The following is a 7,537-nucleotide window of genomic DNA, read 5'->3' on the forward strand; positions in this document are numbered from 1 at the left end:
TATATTTTGTAGACATGGAAAGACTGGAAGATGTATGTATTAAAAAAGGAGACAAAGCGAAGAAGTTATCAATCAGGAACGGGGGGAGGATCTCCGATGAAATAGATATGTCCCCGCTGGAAGAAGAGTTATTAGATTTTTAACGCCAGAAGCGGCAGGTCTCGAAAATATTCCACAAGGGGGATTAAATTTAGATCAAGACGCAAGTTGTAGTCAGGAAGACATGCTTCCTTATCCAGATAATCTCCCTGGTAAAAATTACCGTTAGAAACAGTTAGAAACAGATAGAATTTCTGATGGTATGTAACGGAATCCTATCCGCTGTAACTGCAAGCTTGTCTAGCTCTATCCGTTTCTGTAAGCAGCACTATTGTATCTGCAAATACAGACAGAAAATGTAACGACGTATAACTGTATCTAATGGAAATCTATCGGCATACAGCATCTATAAGCTTTTGCAATAGAAAAACTTGTCTGTTTCTGTCCGCATTCTGTACGCATCAGATGCTGACGGTATCTATCCGTAATTGCGGATACCGCATCCATCTGCATCTGTACGCAATGTCGACTTATAGGAATTTGTCTGCAACTACGGATGCGAATCCTGTCTGTTTTTGTCCGCATTCTGTACGCATCAGATGCTGACGGTATCTATCCGTAATTGCGGATACCGCATCCATCTGCATCTGTACGCAATGTCGACCTACAGGAATTTATCTGCAACTACGGATACGAATCCTGTCTGTTTCTATCCGCAGTCTGTACGCATCAGATGCTGACGGTATCTATCCGTAATTGCGGATACCGCATCCATCTGCATCTGTACGCAATGTCGACCTATAGGAATTTGTCTGCAACTACGGATACGAATCCTGTATGTTTCTGTCCGCATTCTGTACGCATCAAATGCTGACGGTATCTATCCGTAATTGCGGATACCGCATCCATCTGCATCTTCGCGACGACGCCGCTAGGCGGCGCATGATGGAAAGCGTTTCTCACATTTAAAATACAACCAGCCATAATATATAAGCAGGCGTTCTGTCAGGCGACAACCAGAAAAATTACAGTGTCGTAACTAAAGGAATCCCTTCTCCTGGCGTTTAAAGGTAGAATCTACCTGATAACTACAAACCTCCCACAATGTACATGTATTTGCAGTAATAAGAAATGAATAAAATGCATTTGCAGTTAGAAACGGATAGAGCGGGCAAATCATAATTGCATGCAAATGCAGATAGATATCCTGCCTGGTTTTGCAATCAGATGCGGATAGACATTCAAAATTGGCTACGTATAAAAACGAATAGGATTCATAATTCGTCTGCGCATAGGTTCAGATAGAAGTTCCGTTCCGTTAGGAATCAGTTAGATGCAGTTAGCCTTTCTCACCGTATTTGCGTACACAGTCTTATAGAATCTGCAACACTTTTCATCTGCTTCTATCCGTAATTGCAGGGAAAGAAACGCATAGTAAAACAGTCAGAAACGGATAGAATGCACGTTCTATCCGTTTCTAACGGTAATTTTTACCAGGGCTGAATAATCTCGACAATCAAGAGACACGGTAGTGTCTCGCGCCAAGTATACGCGGAGCGAGACCGACCGTGACTCTTTTACGCGACGCGACGGGTTGCAAGTACTCAAGATGTTGAGATCTCGATAACGAGTGAACGGATCAAGTTCTAAGTAGGCTTGATTGATAGCTTGGGGTCGAATTAGGGGGGGTTTCTCTTATAATATTTCCGCTATGTGCCCTACGAGCGGAGATATTGCGACGCAAAGTCCAAATGTGAAAATTTATTTTTAAGATACTTCTTCTTCTACGTCGACCGTCTCTCATGCCATGCCATGCCATCATTTCATTGGCTGGAATCGCGTCCTTTTCACTTTTTCGACACTGGCGGCGCTTTCGCCAGCGCGCTGTCACAGTCAGTTCAGTTAATACGTGTGTGTACTGCGCGCAGTGCAGATAGTGCGTTCAGTGCGCTATCACTGTCAGTTCAGTTAACCTATCGAGAGACACGGTAGTGAGCCGGAGCGAGACCGACCGTGACTCTTTACGCGACGCGACGATTAATATTTTTTCTGATTCAAGGTAATTGTTTTATTTACATATAATTATCCTATTATTATACGACGCGAAGCGTGACCGCACCGTGACTCTTTTACGCGACTAAGTGCATGTGACAGGAATTGTAATAGTTTACGTTTACGTGAGTATTACTTCTGTAGTAACTTATACGAACGATATCATCGTAGTTACTATAAAATCTCCAGTTTATGCGGAGGAATTATCGTATCGTTCGTAAGTTACTACAGAATTAAGTAACGCTCGCGTAAACATAGTATAGGTTAGATTACCGATTTCTTACAAATTTAACATAAAACGCGATTTTACATAAAACGCGAGATTCATTTATGAGAGCTTTCCAGCAAGCGACACAAGTCGACACAGGTATCGTTTTGTCTTTGTTACTCCAAAATGCCAAAAAAGAAAGATAGAACGACGTTTGTGTCGGCTTGTGGTCACTTGCTGGAAAGCTCCTATGTATGTAAGTTTAACGTCTATATGAATAATTTTCCTAAATGTATATACATATATATGTGTGTGTGATTTCTGCCCAGTGCTCTAAATGTTATGTGATTTTTGCCCAGTGTTTTATGCTTGATATAGATAGAAGGAACGTGAAAAAGAGCAGGAAAAGGAAAGAACGTTAGCGGCAAAGCAGACAGAAAAGAACAAACAGAAGAGACAGATTCAAGCTTTGTCTTTTAATCTGGACGAAGCCGAAGATGTAGCTGAGATGTCTTCTGACGAAGACAATGCCGAAAAATCCCTGCAGTCAGAAAATGTGCAATCTGATGGCCCCGCGATTAAGAAGATTAAGAAAAATCCAGATGTAGATACAAGTTTCTTGCCAGATAGGGAAAGGGAGGAGGAGGAAAATAAACTTAAGGAAGAATTGAGGCAAGAATGGGCTAGAAAGCAGAACGCGTTGAAGGAAGAAGAAATTGAGATCACATTCAGTTATTGGATGGATCTGGCCATCGTCGGAGTGTTATAATGAAGAAAGGTGAATGTCTTAGTGATTTATTAAAATACTCCAGTGTCACTTTTGGAGTAACATTGGCGTGATATATAATGTTCTACTGCATAAATTATTAAATTTTCACATACAGGTAATTCTATCTATCAGCTTCTTCAGAGATGTTTAGAAGTTTTGAGGCGTGAATTCAGCGAGCTTAAAACAGTAATGGCAGATTAGTTAATGTATGTCAAGGAGGATCTTTCTTATATTACCGCACCATTATACGTTTTACGATTTATTGTAAACTAAGGTAAAGATACTAAATGATAAAACTTATGAAGCAATATCACAATGTTGGCATGTTATTTTAATGTATGTAATATTGCGATTAGGCACGAGGAAAAAGCGAACCTCTGTTCACATTTGACGTTTACGATGATATTCGTGTTATGCACGATGCTTCTGTCGAAACCGAGGAATCACATTGCCGGAAAAATTTTACTTAGGTATTTATCATTAAAAGAATACTTTGTATAATTCTCTTTTATGTTATTTCTCATTAGATCATGATACGAGAGGAACAAACACATTTTTCCAGCGAGTAGATGGGAACTTTTTGATCCAACGAAAAGTTACGACAAGTATATACAGTGTCGGTAAAAATAGGAAGAAAGACAAAATCTGATAAACTTAGATTCAACGAATTGTCTAATTTCGTTTAAAGGATTCAGATTCAAAGGACTGTAATTTAGTAGAGCTACATAATCGAGTAAATGAATTAAATATTATCACATAACTAAATGAATTACAATCACAGTCCTTAAAATACAATGTAGCTATATAGATATACGCGTATATATTGTAATATATATAATATATATAATGATATATATTATATATATATATATATATTACAATCTGTTGAACAATGAATCAATTGGTACGATGAAACAAAGTTATTTATCTGGTTATTAATATTTACAGTCCTTTGAATCTGAATCCTTTAAACGAAATTGGACAATTCGTTGAATCTAAGTTTATCAGATTTTATCTTTCTTCCTATTTTTATCCGACACTGTATACTTGTCGTAACTTTTCGTTGGATCAAAAGGTTCCCATCTACTCGCTGGAAAAATGTGTTTCCTCTGGTACCATGATCTAATGAGAAAAAATAAAAAAATAACATAAAAGAGAATTATACAAAGTATTCTTTTAATGATAAATACCTAAGTAAAACTTTTCCGGCATGTGATTCCTCGATTTCGACAGAAGCATCGTGCATAACACAAATATCATTGTGAACGTCAAATGTGAACAGAGGCCCGCTCTTTCCTCGTGCTTATAGATATCCATTAACAAGTGGTACTTATGATCGGCAGTCCAGACTCCGAAAAATCGCATTTTGCAAAGAATTATCTGAAGGAATACGGATACGTCAACAGAGACACTTTAGGCAGCTGGCAGAAGTGCATGCCGCAGTCCAACATATACTTGAATCAAGGAAAAGTATAGTTATAGACAATATACCAATCCCGATCCAGCTTCGAGAAAGAGATACAGGTAGCCAAGAAGCGCAATGTCTCGGTCAGATGTTTCGTTATGACGACAATATAGAACACGCGAAACATAATAATAAGGTAAGGAAATTAACATTAACCGTCATCGTGTGAAAGAATCGTATGAAGTGATGTATCCGAAAATTTGAATCAATTTATTATTATATTACAGTTTCGCGAGTTGACTGATCCAAGCCACATTCCAATCAACGAGATTATATCAACTCCTACGTGTAAGTAGATTTTAGATATATAAATTTGAATGCATTTTTACTTAAAATTCCATATATTATTTTAACCATAGGTTTAACTTTAGGGTTTTGTTATATTACTTAAATTATTTTCAGGATATTGTAACACCCTAGGACATGAAAACATTGAAGAGAACAAAAAGTCGGGTAAACGAAGACGCGGTGGTGGCAACGAGGATGACAACGCAGAACAGTCTATTGGAGTGAGAAAACGAATGAAAGTAAAGAGCAAAAGGAAGTGAGGATGATATTGAATTAGATTAATCATGTTTATTGTACATGTATCTTTTCATATTCATATTGAATAATCGTAATTAGCTAATTGTCATAAGTTCATTAATGTAGGGAGCAACTTGAAAAGAAAAAAACCGAGACTTTAGCAATGTGCCTCTAAATTATATAAGCGTTTGTGTAATATAATGATACGATATTGATATGACATAATTAATGGAAATGCACCGGCCATTGCGTATCATAAGCCTGAATTCTGACCATCGATTTTTGCTAGCTCACGATAATTCCTAACCGATCACAGACCCGACAAATACGGCATTGGCATTGTGGCACAGGCTGTCAAGTTGAGACTACTCTATTTTGAATTTTGTGATATAGACCGAAGGAGGCGTGTGCAATGGTCATGTCGATGTTTATAACGACTCTCCTTGTCGCACCATTCGAAGAGGTGTTTTGCGAAGACCCGTTATTCCAAGAAATGTAATAAACTTTTGAACAGTGCCTTCAGAATTATAACACGACGGTCTACTAGAAGTATAAATGCTTTCTTACTGACAGATAATCGATAGACGAACTAACATAAGGACGAAGAATCATACAAATATCAGAGCTTAACGGAGAATGTGTATGAGGAAATTTTTATCATATTTTCTTTTTATTCTATTTCATAAGCCTTCCGCTATTGTTTTGGAACGAGCCTTTGCTTTTTCGCGAAACTTTTCTACGATATTTACGTTTTACGATTTTACTACCTTTTAGGTCTACTCTTACAATTTTACATTACGCGCGCGCGCGGTATATTCTCTATTTGTACTACATTTATTATAACGTACAATTACAATTGCGCGATACTTTACGCGAGTAATGTATTACATTAGGTAGAGAGGAGCGTATCTAGAACGAATTGGGACACGGAGCTTGCGTTACAAACTCGACTCGCTACATTTGCAGCCTCCGAGTCGTGAAACGGTTTCGCAACGACGGGAACGCCCTACGTGCGGTACGGATATCATTAGAAATCCTTAAAAAAAAAGAAGTATTAGCCTCTGTATTTATGGGGAGTTCGCGGCGTTTCGTTTACCGGAATGCCTCTGTCTGTGATCGCTTTAATCTTATCGAAGTGTCCAAGCGCTTGCGGCGACTCGATATTAATAATCGGTAAGCTCGCGAGAGAGAGAACAAATAAGACAATTTGCAAGATAAAAATAAAATAACGAAGACTAATTTAGCTTAATGTGCTCCGTGCGGGAGCTTGAACACTGCGCATAATCCTTAAAGATCTCACAGGTAGATACCATTTTTAAACGATCATCATGTACCTTGAAAGTATAAACTTTGTTATGTTAATGTAATGATGAACGTCTGTAATAAAATGCGCAAAAAATCGCACTTGATCGCATTGTCAATAATACTCGAAAAAAAAAACAAAGTGGTAGTATTATACCTCGAAATAACACCCTGTACATACTGTTTATAAAATGCGTAATACTACAAAAGGCGTGATATTCGTACAAAATTACCTTTTTAAAATAGAGAAGAACACGATCGCATAGTGCAGACCAAACGCTTTGGACCAAACGCTATGGTACATGAGCATATTTACAGTTCGAAGACCAAGAGGCAGAGCCGCGGGGATACGACGACAAGAAGAAAGATGTCGTCAGCTAACTACCATTGGGGTAGACGAGGCAGAAGACCGAGACAGTACATAATTATTTTTAAGCCGTATTTTTAAGCAGTAATATAACCCGTCAGTATTATATATTCGTACCTCTGACCATACACATATGAACACACACATACAAAATGAATATGTGAATATGCTACGTTTCTTATACATACATGAAAACATAATTGCTAAATAAACATTTAATAAAACTATTATATGTTTTGTTATTTACTTCATACTTACCAAATCAAGTTTTATTTAATATTACTAAAGATGTTGTAATCGACCCAACTGGCCAATTTATTAATCGAAAAACGCTACGTTTCGACCGAGGATCCGGTCCTTTTCAGCGTGTATACAAAACTCACAAATGTCGATTAGTCAAGCATAATGCCCTAACTACACCGAATCTAAAAGCTAAACGACACAAAATTAATTTGCAATTAGTGAAAATTATATCAATATTAACGAAACAGAACTTACATATTTGTGCGTCGGAATCTAAGTAATAACAAATTTGTTAAACGGTATATTTCGTGAAATGTTTGTAACTGACATAGCAGTGCGGTGGTACAATTTAGACTGATGAACCTGACAATTATAAACAGACTGGTGCCGTAAACAATAAAAGGCAAGAACATAGAGAGGGAAGCAGCGGAGAGGAGAGACCAGCTATATTTCTTTTATGATATGTTCGTAGAGAACGTTAAGATTCTCCGTGTCCTTTTGCAAATTGATGGTGTCGTCAAATTTTTTAATAAAAAACATCTCCGCTATTTCTCTCTTTCTGGTCTG

General features: G+C 37.6%; 2 long non-coding RNA genes across 2 annotated transcripts; both read left to right on the top strand.

Moving 5' to 3' along the window:
- The first annotated feature begins 201 nt into the window (after positions 1 to 201).
- Positions 202 to 3,305, top strand: LOC139786675 (uncharacterized). Its single transcript, XR_011722372.1, has 3 exons — positions 202 to 2,098; positions 2,678 to 3,077; positions 3,184 to 3,305. It is a non-coding gene; the product is annotated as an uncharacterized lncRNA (long non-coding RNA).
- A 1,660-nt stretch (positions 3,306 to 4,965) lies between these two features.
- LOC139786672 (uncharacterized) lies at positions 4,966 to 6,955 on the top strand. Its single transcript, XR_011722371.1, has 2 exons — positions 4,966 to 5,077; positions 6,607 to 6,955. It is a non-coding gene; the product is annotated as an uncharacterized lncRNA (long non-coding RNA).
- Positions 6,956 to 7,537: the final 582 nt, after the last annotated feature.

The sequence above is a fragment of the Temnothorax nylanderi genome, unplaced genomic scaffold (genome assembly GCF_030848795.1).
Source record: "Temnothorax nylanderi isolate EJ_2023f unplaced genomic scaffold, tnyl_v1.0 TNYL_tig1108_pilon, whole genome shotgun sequence".
Classification (NCBI taxonomy): domain Eukaryota; kingdom Metazoa; phylum Arthropoda; class Insecta; order Hymenoptera; family Formicidae; genus Temnothorax; species Temnothorax nylanderi.